The sequence below is a fragment of the Gorilla gorilla genome, chromosome 18 (assembly GCF_029281585.2).
Source record: "Gorilla gorilla gorilla isolate KB3781 chromosome 18, NHGRI_mGorGor1-v2.1_pri, whole genome shotgun sequence".
NCBI classification, from domain to species: Eukaryota; Metazoa; Chordata; class Mammalia; order Primates; family Hominidae; genus Gorilla; species Gorilla gorilla.
In genome coordinates, this window is record NC_073242.2 from 42,173,466 (window position 1) to 42,188,389 (window position 14,924).

Genomic DNA, 14,924 nt, shown 5'->3' on the forward strand with positions numbered 1-14,924 from the left:
TCAATTGAATTCCATTCCATTCCATTCCATTCCATTCCATTCCATTCCATTCCATTCCATTCCATTCCATTCTACTCGGGATGATTCCATTCTATTACATTCCATTCCATTCGATTCCATTCGATTCCATTCGATTCCATTCGATTCCATTCCATTCGATTCCATTCAATTGAATTCCATTCCATTCCATTCCATTCCATTACATTCCATTCCATTGAATTCCATTCCATTCCATTGAATTCCATTCCATTACATTCCATTCCATTGAATTCCATTCCATTCCATTCCATTCCACTCCATTCCATTCCATTCCATTCCATTGAATTCCATTACATTCAATTCCATTCCATTCCATTCCATTCCATGGAATTCCATTCCATTCTGTTCCGTTCCGTTCCGTTCCATTCCATTCCATTCCATTCCATTGAATTCCGTTCCATTCCATTGAATTCCATTCCATTCCGTTCCATTCCATTGAATTCCGTTCCGTTCCGTTCCGTTCCGTTCCATTCCGTTCCATTCCGTTCCTTTCCGTTCTACTCGGGTTGATTCCATTCTATTCCATTCCATTCCATTCGATTCCATTCCATTCCATTCCATTCCATTCCATTCCTTTCTACTCGGGTTCATTCCATTCCATTCCGTTCCGTTCCGTTCTGTTCCGTTCCAATCCTTTCTACTTGTGTTGATTCCATTCCATTCCATTCTATTCCATTGAATTCCATTCCATTCCATTCCATTCCATTCCATTACATGGAATTCCATTGAATTCCATTGAATTCCATTGAATTCCATTGAATTCCATTCCATTGAATTCCATTGAATTCCATTCCATGGAATTCCATGGAATTCCATTCCATTCCATTCCATTCCTTGGAATTCCATTCCATTCCATTCTATTCCATTCCATTGAATTCCATTCCATTCCATTCAATTGAATTCCATTCCATTCCATTCCATTCGATTCCATTCGATTCCATTCCATTCCATTCCATTCCGTTCCGTTCCATTCCGTTCCATTCCGTTCCATTCCATTGAATTCTGTTCCATTGCATTGAATTCCGTTCCATTCCATTCCATACCTTTCCGTTTCGTTCCGTTCCGTTCCGTTCCGTTCTACTCGGGTTGATTCCATTCTATTCCATTCCATTCCATTCGATTCCATTCTATTCCATTCGATTCCATTCGATTCAATTCGATTCCATTCCATTCCATTCCATTCCATCGAATTCCATTCCATTCCATTGAATTCCATTCCATTCCATTCCATTCCATTCCATTCCATTCCATTCCATTCCATCGAATTCCATTCCATTCCATTCCATTCCATTCCATTCCATTCCATTCGATTCCATTCGATTCCATTCGATTCCATTCCATTCCATTCCATTCCATTCCATTCCATTCCATTCCATTCCATTCTACTCCGGTTGATTCCATTCTATTACATTCCATTCCATTCGATTCCATTCGATTCCTTTCGATTCCATTCCATTCCATTCCATTCCATTCCATTGAATTCCATTCCATTCCATTCCATTCCATTCCATTGAATTCCATTCCATTCCATTCCATTCCATTCCATTCCATTCCATTCCATTCCATTCCATTGAATTCCATTACATTGAATTCCATTCCATTCCATTCCATTCCATGGAATTCCATTCCATTCCGTTCCGTTCCGTTCCGTTCCGTTCCGTACCGTTCCATTCCATTCCATTCCATTCCATTGAATTCCGATCCATTCCATTGAATTCCATTCCATTCCGTTCCATTCCATTGAATTCCGTTCCGTTCCGTTCCGTTCCGTTCCGTTACGTTCCATTCCGTTCCATTCCATTCCATTCCGTTCTACTCGGGTTCATTCCATTCCATTCCTTTCCGTTCCGTTCCGTTCCGTTCCATTCCGTTCCGTTCCGTTCCGTTCTACTCGGGTTGATTCCATTCTATTCCATTCCATTCCATTCGATTCCATTCTATTCCATTCGATTCCATTCTATTCAATTCGATTCCATTCCATTCCATTCCATTCCATTACGTTCCGTTCCATTCCGTTCCATTCCATTGAATTCCGATCCATTGCATTGAATTCCGTTCCATTCCATTCCATTCCTTTCCGTTCCGTTCCGTTCCGTTCCGTTCTACTCGGGTTGATTCAATTCTATTCCATTCCATTCCATTCGATTCCATTCTATTCCATTCGATTCCATTCGATTCAATTCTATTCGATTCCATTCCATTCCATTCCATTCCATTCCATTCCATTCGATTCCATTCCATTCCATGGAATTCCATTCCATTCGATTCCATTCCATTCCATGGAATTCCATTTCATTCCATTCCATTCCATTCCATTCCATTCCATTCCATACAATTCCATTCCATTCCATTCCATTCCATTCCATTCCATTCCGTTCCATTCCATTCCATCGAATTCCATACCATTCCATTCCATTCCATTCCATTCCATTCCATTCCATTCCATTCCATTCTACTCGGGTTGATTCCATTCTATTCCATTCCATTCCATTCGATTCCATTCGATTCCATTCGATTCCATTCGATTCCATTCCATTCCATTCCATTCCATTCCATTCAATTCCATTCCATTCCATTCCATTCCATTCCATTCCATTCCATTCCATTGAATTCCATTCCATTCCATTGAATTCCATTCCATTCCATTCCATTCCATGGAATTCCGTTCCATTCCATTCCTTTCCATTCCATTCCATTCCATTGAATTCCATTACATTGAATTCCATTCCATTCCATTCTATTCCATTGAATTCCATTCCATTCCATTGAATTCCATTCCATTCCATTCCATTCGATTCCATTCCATTCCATGGAATTCCATTCCTTTCCATTCCATTCCATTCCATTCCATTCCATTCCATTCCATGGAATTCCATTGAATTCCATTCCATTCCATTGAATTCCATTCCTTTCCATTCCATTCCATTGAATTCCGTTCAATTCCATTCCATTCCATTCCATTCCATTCCATTCCATTCCATTCCATTCCATTCCATTCCATTCAATTCCATTCGATTCCATTCCATTCCATTCCATTCCATTCCTTTCGATTAGATTCCATTCCATTCCATTCCATTCCATTCCATTCCATTCCATTCCATTCCATTCCATTCGATTCCATTCCCTTCCTTTCCATTCCATTCCATTCCATTCCAATCCATTCCTTTCTACTCGGGTTGATTCCATTCCATTCCATTCCATTCCATTCCATTCCCTTCCATTCCATTCCATTCTATTCCATTCAAATCCATTCCTTTCTACTCGGGTTGATTCCATTCCATTCCATTCCATTCCATTCCATTCCATTCCCTTCCATTCCATTCCATTTGGATCCATTCGATTCCATTGGATTCCATTCCATTTCACTCCATTCCATTCCATTCCGTTCAGTTCCGTTCCGTTCCATTCCGTTCTACTCGGGTTGATTCCATTCTATTCCATTCCAATCCACTCGATTCCATTCCATTCCATTCCATTCAATTCCATTCCATTCCGTTCTACTCGGGTTCATTCCATTCCATTCCTTTCCGTTCCATTCCGTTCCGTTCCGTTCCGTTCCGTTCTACTCGGGTTGATTCCATTCTATTCCATTCCATTCCATTCGATTGCATTCTATTCCATTCGATTCCATTCGATTCAATTCGATTCGATTCCATTCCATTCCATTCCATTCCATTGCATTCCATTGAATTCCATTCCATTCCATTGAATTCCATTCCATTCCATTCCATTCCATTCCATTCCATTCCATTCCATTCAATTCCATCAAATTCCATTCCATTCCATTCCATTCCATTCAATTCCATTCGATTCCATTCGATTCCATTCGATTCCATTCGATTCCATTCCATTCCATTCCATTCCATTCCATTGAATCCCATTCCATTCCATTCCATTCCATGGAATTCCGTTCCATTCCTTTCAATTCCATTCCATTCCATTCCATTCCATTCCATTCCATTCCATTCCATTCCATTCCATTCCATTCTACTCGGGTTGATTCCATTCTATTACATTCCATTCCATTCGATTCCATTCGATTCCATTCGATTCCATTCGATTCCATTCCATTCCATTCCATTCCATTGAATTCCGTTCCATTCCATTCCATTCCATTCCATTCCATTCCATTCCATTCCTTTGAATTCCATTACATTGAATTCCATTCCATTCCTTTCCGTTCCGTTCCGTTCCGTACCGTTCCAATCCATTCCATTCCGTTCCATTGAATTCCGTTCCATTCCATTGAATTCCATTCCATTCCGTTCCATTGCATTGAATTCCGTTCCGTTCCGTTCCGTTCCGTTCCGTTCCGTTCCATTCCGTTCCATTCCATTCCATTGCGTTCTACTCGGGTTCATTCCATTCCATTCCTTTCCGTTCCGTTCCGTTCCGTTCCATTCCGTTCCGTTCCGTTCCGTTCTACTCGGGTTGATTCAATTCTATTCCATTCCATTCCATTCGATTCCATTCTATTCCATTCGATTCCATTCTATTCATTTCGATTCCATTCCATTCCATTCCATTCCATTCCATTCCATTCCATTGAATTCCATTCCATTCCATTCCGTTCCATTCCATTCCGTTCCATTCCATTCCATTCCATTCCATTCCATTCCATTACGTTCCGTTCCATTCCGTTCCATTCCATTGAATTCCGCTCCATTGCATTGAATTCCGTTCCATTCCATTCCATTCCTTTCCGTTCCGTTCCGTTCCGTTCCGTTCTACTCGGGTTGATTCCATTCTATTCCATTCCATTCTATTCGATTCCATTCTATTCCATTCGATTCCATTCGATTCAATTCTATTCGATTCCATTCCATTCCATTCCATTCCATTGAATTCCATTCCATTCCATAGAATTCCATTCCATTCCATTCCATTCCATTCCATTCCATTCCATTGAATTCCATTCCATTCCATTGAATTCCATTCCATTCCATTCCATTCGATTCCATTCCATTCCATGGAATTCCATTCCATTCGATTCCATTCCATTCCATGGAATTCCATTTCATTCCATTCCATTCCATTCCATTCCATTCCATTCCATAGAATTCCATTCCATTCCATTCCATTCCATTCCATTCCGTTCCATTCCATTCCATCGAATTCCATTCCATTCCATTCCATTCCATTCCATTCCATTCCATTCCTTTCCATTCCATTCTACTCGGGTTGATTCCATTCTATTCCATTCCATTCCATTCGATTCCATTCGATTCCATTCGATTCCATTCGATTCCATTCCATTCCATTCCATTCCATTCAATTCCATTCCATTCCATTCCATTCCATTCCATTCCATTCCATTGAATTCCATTCCATTCCATTGAATTCCATTCAATTCCATTCCATTCCATTGAATTCCGTTCCATTCCATTCCTTTCCATTCCATTCCATTCCATTGAATTCCATTACATTGAATTCCATTCCATTCCATTCCATTCCATTGAATTCCATTCCATTCCATTGAATTCCATTCCATTCCATTCCATTCGATTCCATTCCATTCCATGGAATTCCATTCCTTTCCATTCCATTCCATTCCATTCCATTCCATTCCATTCCATGGAATTCCATTGAATTCCATTCCATTCCATTGAATTCCATTCCTTTCCATTCCATTCCATTGAATTTCGTTCAATTCCATTCCATTCCATTCCATTCCATTCCATGCCATTCGAATTCCATTCCATTCCATTCCATTCTTTCCATTCCATTCCATTCCATTCCATTCTACTCGGGTTGATTCGATTCTATTCCATTCCATTCCATTCGATTCCATTCGATTCCTTTCGATTCCATTCCATTCCATTCCATTCCATTCCATTCCATTGAATTCCATTCCATTCCATTCCATTCCATTCCATTGAATTCCATTCCATTCCATTCCATCGAATTCCTTTCCATTCCATTGAATTCCATTCCATTCCATTGAATTCCATTCCATTCCATTCCATTCCATTCCATTCCATTCCATCGAATTCCATTCCATTCCATTAAATTCCATTCCATTCCATTCCATTCCATTCCATTCCATTCCATTCCATTCGATTCCATTCGATTCCATTCGATTCCATTCCATTCCATTCCATTCCGTTCCGTTCCATTCCGTTCCATTCCGTTCCATTCCATTGAATTCTGTTCCATTGCATTGAATTCCGTTCCATTCCATTCCATACCTTTCCGTTCCGTTCCGTTCCGTTCCGTTCCGTTCTACTCGGGTTGATTCCATTCTATTCCATTCCATTCCATTCGATTCCATTCTATTCCATTCGATTCCATTCGATTCAATTCGATTCCATTCCATTCCATTCCATTCCATCGAATTCCATTCCATTCCATTGAATTCCATTCCATTCCATTCCATTCCATTCCATTCCATTCCATTCCATTCCATCGAATTCCATTCCATTCCATTCCATTCCATTCCATTCCATTCCATTCCATTCCATTCGATTCCATTCGATTCCATTCGATTCCATTCCATTCCATTCCATTCCATTCCATTCCATTCCATTCCATTCCATTCTACTCCGGTTGATTCCATTCTATTACATTCCATTCCATTCGATTCCATTCGATTCCTTTCGATTCCATTCCATTCCATTCCATTCCATTCCATTCCATTGAATTCCATTCCATTCCATTCCATTCCATTCCATTGAATTCCATTCCATTCCATTCCATTCCATTCCATTCCATTCCATTCCATTCCATTCCATTCCATTGAATTCCATTACACTGAATTCCATTCCATTCCATTCCATTCCATGGAATTCCATTCCATTCCGTTCCGTTCCGTTCCGTTCCGTTCCGTACCGTTCCATTCCATTCCATTCCATTCCATTGAATTCCGATCCATTCCATTGAATTCCATTCCATTCCGTTCCATTCCATTGAATTCCGTTCCGTTCCGTTCCGTTCCGTTCCGTTACGTTCCATTCCGTTCCATTCCATTCCATTCCGTTCTACTCGGGTTCATTCCATTCCATTCCTTTCCGTTCCGTTCCGTTCCGTTCCATTCCGTTCCGTTCCGTTCCGTTCTACTCGGGTTGATTCCATTCTATTCCATTCCATTCCATTCGATTCCATTCTATTCCATTCGATTCCATTCTATTCAATTCGATTCCATTCCATTCCATTCCATTCCATTACGTTCCGTTCCATTCCGTTCCATTCCATTGAATTCCGATCCATTGCATTGAATTCCGTTCCATTCCATTCCATTCCTTTCCGTTCCGTTCCGTTCCGTTCCGTTCTACTCGGGTTGATTCAATTCTATTCCATTCCATTCCATTCGATTCCATTCTATTCCATTCGATTCCATTCGATTCAATTCTATTCGATTCCATTCCATTCCATTCCATTCCATTCCATTCCATTCGATTCCATTCCATTCCATGGAATTCCATTCCATTCGATTCCATTCCATTCCATGGAATTCCATTTCATTCCATTCCATTCCATTCCATTCCATTCCATTCCATAGAATTCCATTCCATTCCATTCCATTCCATTCCGTTCCATTCCATTCCATCGAATTCCATACCATTCCATTCCATTCCATTCCATTCCATTCCATTCCATTCCATTCCATTCCATTCTACTCGGGTTGATTCCATTCTATTCCATTCCATTCCATTCGATTCCATTCGATTCCATTCGATTCCATTCGATTCCATTCCATTCCATTCCATTCCATTCAATTCCATTCCATTCCATTCCATTCCATTCCATTCCATTCCATTGAATTCCATTCCATTCCATTGAATTCCATTCCATTCCATTCCATTCCATGGAATTCCGTTCCATTCCATTCCTTTCCATTCCATTCCATTCCATTGAATTCCATTACATTGAATTCCATTCCATTCCATTCTATTCCATTGAATTCCATTCCATTCCATTGAATTCCATTCCATTCCATTCCATTCGATTCCATTCCATTCCATGGAATTCCATTCCTTTCCATTCCATTCCATTCCATTCCATTCCATTCCATTCCATGGAATTCCATTGAATTCCATTCCATTCCATTGAATTCCATTCCTTTCCATTCCATTCCATTGAATTCCGTTCAATTCCATTCCATTCCATTCCATTCCATTCCATTCCATTCGAATTCCATTCCATTCCATTCCATTCCATTCCATTCCATTCCATTCCATTCCATTCCATTCCATTCTACTCGGGTTGATTCCATTCTATTCCATTCCATTCCATTCGATTCCATTCAATTCCTTTCGATTCCATTCCATTCCATTCCATTGAATTCCATTCCATTCCATTCCATTCCATTCCATTGAATTCCATTCCATTCCATTCCATTCCATTCCATTGAATTCCATTCCATTCCATTCCATCGAATTCCATTCCATTCCATTGAATTCCATTCCATTCCATTCCATTCCATTCCATTCCATTCCATTCCATTCCATTCCATCGAATTCCATTCCATTCCATTCCATTCCATTCCATTCCATTCCATTCCATTCCATTCGATTCCATTCGATTCCATTCGATTCCATTCGATTCCATTCCATTCCATTCCATTCCGTTCCGTTCCATTCCGTTCCATTCCGACCCATTCCATTGAATTCCGTTCCATTGCATTGAATTCCGTTCCATTCCATTCCATTCCTTTCCGTTCCGTTCCGTTCCGTTCCGCTCCGTTCTACTCGGGTTGATTCCATTCTATTCCATTCCATTCCATTCGATTCCATTCTATTCCATTCGATTCCATTCGATTCAATTCGATTCCATTCCATTCCATTCCATTCCATTCCATTCCATTGAATTCCATTCCATTCCATTGAATTCCATTCCATTCCATTCCATTCCATTCCATTGAATTCCATTCCATTCCATTGAATTCCATTCCATTCCATTCCATTCGATTCCATTCCATTCCATGGAATTCCATTCCATTCCATTCCATTCCATTCCATTCCATTCCATTCCATGGAATTCCATTGAATTCCATTGAATTCCATTCCATTCCATTGAATTCCATTCCTTTCCATTCCATTCCATTGAATTCCGTTCAATTCCATTCCATTGCATTCCATTCCATTCCATTCCATTCGAATTCCATTCCATTCCATTCCATTCCATTCCATTCCATTCCATTCTACTCGGGTTGATTCCATTCCATTCCATTCCATTCCATTCCATTCCATTCCATTCCATTCGATTCCATTCGATTCCATTCGATTCCATTCCATTCCATTCCATTCCGTTCCGTTCCATTCCGTTCCATTCCGTTCCATTCCATTGAATTCTGTTCCATTGCATTGAATTCCGTTCCATTCCATTCCATACCTTTCCGTTCCGTTCCGTTCCGTTCCGTTCCGTTCTACTCGGGTTGATTCCATTCTATTCCATTCCATTCCATTCGATTCCATTCTATTCCATTCGATTCCATTCGATTCAATTCGATTCCATTCCATTCCATTCCATTCCATCGAATTCCATTCCATTCCATTGAATTCCATTCCATTCCATTCCATTCCATTCCATTCCATTCCATTCCATTCCATCGAATTCCATTCCATTCCATTCCATTCCATTCCATTCCATTCCATTCCATTCCATTCGATTCCATTCGATTCCATTCGAATCCATTCCATTCCATTCCATTCCATTCCATTCCATTCCATTCCATTCCATTCTACTCCGGTTGATTCCATTCTATTACATTCCATTCCATTCGATTCCATTCGATTCCTTTCGATTCCATTCCATTCCATTCCATTCCATTCCATTGAATTCCATTCCATTCCATTCCATTCCATTCCATTGAATTCCATTCCATTCCATTCCATTCCATTCCATTCCATTCCATTCCATTCCATTCCATTCCATTGAATTCCATTACACTGAATTCCATTCCATTCCATTCCATTCCATGGAATTCCATTCCATTCCGTTCCGTTCCGTTCCGTTCCGTTCCGTACCGTTCCATTCCATTCCATTCCATTCCATTGAATTCCGATCCATTCCATTGAATTCCATTCCATTCCGTTCCATTCCATTGAATTCCGTTCCGTTCCGTTCCGTTCCGTTCCGTTACGTTCCATTCCGTTCCATTCCATTCCATTCCGTTCTACTCGGGTTCATTCCATTCCATTCCTTTCCGTTCCGTTCCGTTCCGTTCCATTCCGTTCCGTTCCGTTCCGTTCTACTCGGGTTGATTCCATTCTATTCCATTCCATTCCATTCGATTCCATTCTATTCCATTCGATTCCATTCTATTCAATTCGATTCCATTCCATTCCATTCCATTCCATTACGTTCCGTTCCATTCCGTTCCATTCCATTGAATTCCGATCCATTGCATTGAATTCCGTTCCATTCCATTCCATTCCTTTCCGTTCCGTTCCGTTCCGTTCCGTTCTACTCGGGTTGATTCAATTCTATTCCATTCCATTCCATTCGATTCCATTCTATTCCATTCGATTCCATTCGATTCAATTCTATTCGATTCCATTCCATTCCATTCCATTCCATTCCATTCCATTCGATTCCATTCCATTCCATGGAATTCCATTCCATTCGATTCCATTCCATTCCATGGAATTCCATTTCATTCCATTCCATTCCATTCCATTCCATTCCATTCCATAGAATTCCATTCCATTCCATTCCATTCCATTCCATTCCATTCCGTTCCATTCCATTCCATCGAATTCCATACCATTCCATTCCATTCCATTCCATTCCATTCCATTCCATTCCATTCCATTCTACTCGGGTTGATTCCATTCTATTCCATTCCATTCCATTCGATTCCATTCGATTCCATTCGATTCCATTCGATTCCATTCCATTCCATTCCATTCCATTCCATTCAATTCCATTCCATTCCATTCCATTCCATTCCATTCCATTCCATTCCATTGAATTCCATTCCATTCCATTGAATTCCATTCCATTCCATTCCATTCCATGGAATTCCGTTCCATTCCATTCCTTTCCATTCCATTCCATTCCATTGAATTCCATTACATTGAATTCCATTCCATTCCATTCTATTCCATTGAATTCCATTCCATTCCATTGAATTCCATTCCATTCCATTCCATTCGATTCCATTCCATTCCATGGAATTCCATTCCTTTCCATTCCATTCCATTCCATTCCATTCCATTCCATTCCATGGAATTCCATTGAATTCCATTCCATTCCATTGAATTCCATTCCTTTCCATTCCATTCCATTGAATTCCGTTCAATTCCATTCCATTCCATTCCATTCCATTCCATTCCATTCGAATTCCATTCCATTCCATTCCATTCCATTCCATTCCATTCCATTCCATTCCATTCCATTCCATTCCATTCCATTCTACTCGGGTTGATTCCATTCTATTCCATTCCATTCCATTCGATTCCATTCAATTCCTTTCGATTCCATTCCATTCCATTCCATTGAATTCCATTCCATTCCATTCCATTCCATTCCATTGAATTCCATTCCATTCCATTCCATTCCATTCCATTGAATTCCATTCCATTCCATTCCATCGAATTCCATTCCATTCCATTGAATTCCATTCCATTCCATTCCATTCCATTCCATTCCATTCCATTCCATTCCATTCCATTCCATCGAATTCCATTCCATTCCATTCCATTCCATTCCATTCCATTCCATTCCATTCCATTCCATTCGATTCCATTCGATTCCATTCGATTCCATTCGATTCCATTCCATTCCATTCCATTCCGTTCCGTTCCATTCCGTTCCATTCCGTCCCATTCCATTGAATTCCGTTCCATTGCATTGAATTCCGTTCCATTCCATTCCATTCCTTTCCGTTCCGTTCCGTTCCGTTCCGCTCCGTTCTACTCGGGTTGATTCCATTCTATTCCATTCCATTCCATTCGATTCCATTCGATTCCATTCGATTCCATTCGATTCAATTCGATTCCATTCCATTCCATTCCATTCCATTCCATTCCATTCCATTGAATTCCATTCCATTCCATTGAATTCCATTCCATTCCATTCCATTCCATTCCATTCCATTCCATTGAATTCCATTCCATTCCATTGAATTCCATTCCATTCCATTCCATTCGATTCCATTCCATTCCATGGAATTCCATTCCATTCCATTCCATTCCATTCCATTCCATTCCATTCCATGGAATTCCATTGAATTCCATTGAATTCCATTCCATTCCATTGAATTCCATTCCTTTCCATTCCATTCCATTGAATTCCGTTCAATTCCATTCCATTGCATTCCATTCCATTCCATTCCATTCGAATTCCATTCCATTCCATTCCATTCCATTCCATTCCATTCCATTCTACTCGGGTTGATTCCATTCTATTCCATTCCATTCCATTCGATTCCATTCGATTCCTTTCGATTCCATTCGATTCCATTCCATTCCATTCCATTCCACTGAATTCCATTCCATTCCATTCCATTCCATTCCATTCCATTCCATTCCATTCTACTCGGGTTGATTCCATTCTATTCCATTCCATTCCATTCGATTCCATTTGATTCCTTTCGATTCCATTCGATTCCATTCCATTCCATTCCATTCCATCGAATTCCATTCCATTCCATTCCATTCCATTCCATTCCATTCCATTCCATTCCGTTCCATTCTACTCGGGTTGATTCCATTCTATTACATTCCATTCCATTCGATTCCATTCGATTCCATTCGATTCCATTCGATTCCATTCCATTCCATTCCATTCAATTGAATTCCATTCCATTCCATTCCATTCCATTCCATTCCATTCCATTCCATTCCATTCCATTCCATTCCATTCTACTCGGGATGATTCCATTCTATTACATTCCATTCCATTCGATTCCATTCGATTCCATTCGATTCCATTCGATTCCATTCCATTCGATTCCATTCAATTGAATTCCATTCCATTCCATTCCATTCCATTACATTCCATTCCATTGAATTCCATTCCATTCCATTGAATTCCATTCCATTACATTCCATTCCATTGAATTCCATTCCATTCCATTCCATTCCACTCCATTCCATTCCATTCCATTCCATTGAATTCCATTACATTCAATTCCATTCCATTCCATTCCATTCCATGGAATTCCATTCCATTCTGTTCCGTTCCGTTCCGTTCCATTCCATTCCATTCCATTCCATTGAATTCCGTTCCATTCCATTGAATTCCATTCCATTCCGTTCCATTCCATTGAATTCCGTTCCGTTCCGTTCCGTTCCGTTCCATTCCGTTCCATTCCGTTCCTTTCCGTTCTACTCGGGTTGATTCCATTCTATTCCATTCCATTCCATTCGATTCCATTCCATTCCATTCCATTCCATTCCATTCCTTTCTACTCGGGTTCATTCCATTCCATTCCGTTCCGTTCCGTTCTGTTCCGTTCCAATCCTTTCTACTTGTGTTGATTCCATTCCATTCCATTCTATTCCATTGAATTCCATTCCATTCCATTCCATTCCATTCCATTACATGGAATTCCATTGAATTCCATTGAATTCCATTGAATTCCATTGAATTCCATTCCATTGAATTCCATTGAATTCCATTCCATGGAATTCCATGGAATTCCATTCCATTCCATTCCATTCCTTGGAATTCCATTCCATTCCATTCTATTCCATTCCATTGAATTCCATTCCATTCCATTCAATTGAATTCCATTCCATTCCATTCCATTCGATTCCATTCGATTCCATTCCATTCCATTCCATTCCGTTCCGTTCCATTCCGTTCCATTCCGTTCCATTCCATTGAATTCTGTTCCATTGCATTGAATTCCGTTCCATTCCATTCCATACCTTTCCGTTTCGTTCCGTTCCGTTCCGTTCCGTTCTACTCGGGTTGATTCCATTCTATTCCATTCCATTCCATTCGATTCCATTCTATTCCATTCGATTCCATTCGATTCAATTCGATTCCATTCCATTCCATTCCATTCCATCGAATTCCATTCCATTCCATTGAATTCCATTCCATTCCATTCCATTCCATTCCATTCCATTCCATTCCATTCCATCGAATTCCATTCCATTCCATTCCATTCCATTCCATTCCATTCCATTCGATTCCATTCGATTCCATTCGATTCCATTCCATTCCATTCCATTCCATTCCATTCCATTCCATTCCATTCCATTCTACTCCGGTTGATTCCATTCTATTACATTCCATTCCATTCGATTCCATTCGATTCCTTTCGATTCCATTCCATTCCATTCCATTCCATTCCATTGAATTCCATTCCATTCCATTCCATTCCATTCCATTGAATTCCATTCCATTCCATTCCATTCCATTCCATTCCATTCCATTCCATTCCATTCCATTGAATTCCATTACATTGAATTCCATTCCATTCCATTCCATTCCATGGAATTCCATTCCATTCCGTTCCGTTCCGTTCCGTTCCGTTCCGTACCGTTCCATTCCATTCCATTCCATTCCATTGAATTCCGATCCATTCCATTGAATTCCATTCCATTCCGTTCCATTCCATTGAATTCCGTTCCGTTCCGTTCCGTTCCGTTCCGTTACGTTCCATTCCGTTCCATTCCATTCCATTCCGTTCTACTCGGGTTCATTCCATTCCATTCCTTTCCGTTCCGTTCCGTTCCGTTCCATTCCGTTCCGTTCCGTTCCGTTCTACTCGGGTTGATTCCATTCTATTCCATTCCATTCCATTCGATTCCATTCTATTCCATTCGATTCCATTCTATTCAATTCGATTCCATTCCATTCCATTCCATTCCATTACGTTCCGTTCCATTCCGTTCCATTCCATTGAATTCCGATCCATTGCATTGAATTCCGTTCCATTCCATTCCATTCCTTTCCGTTCCGTTCCGTTCCGTTCCGTTCTACTCGGG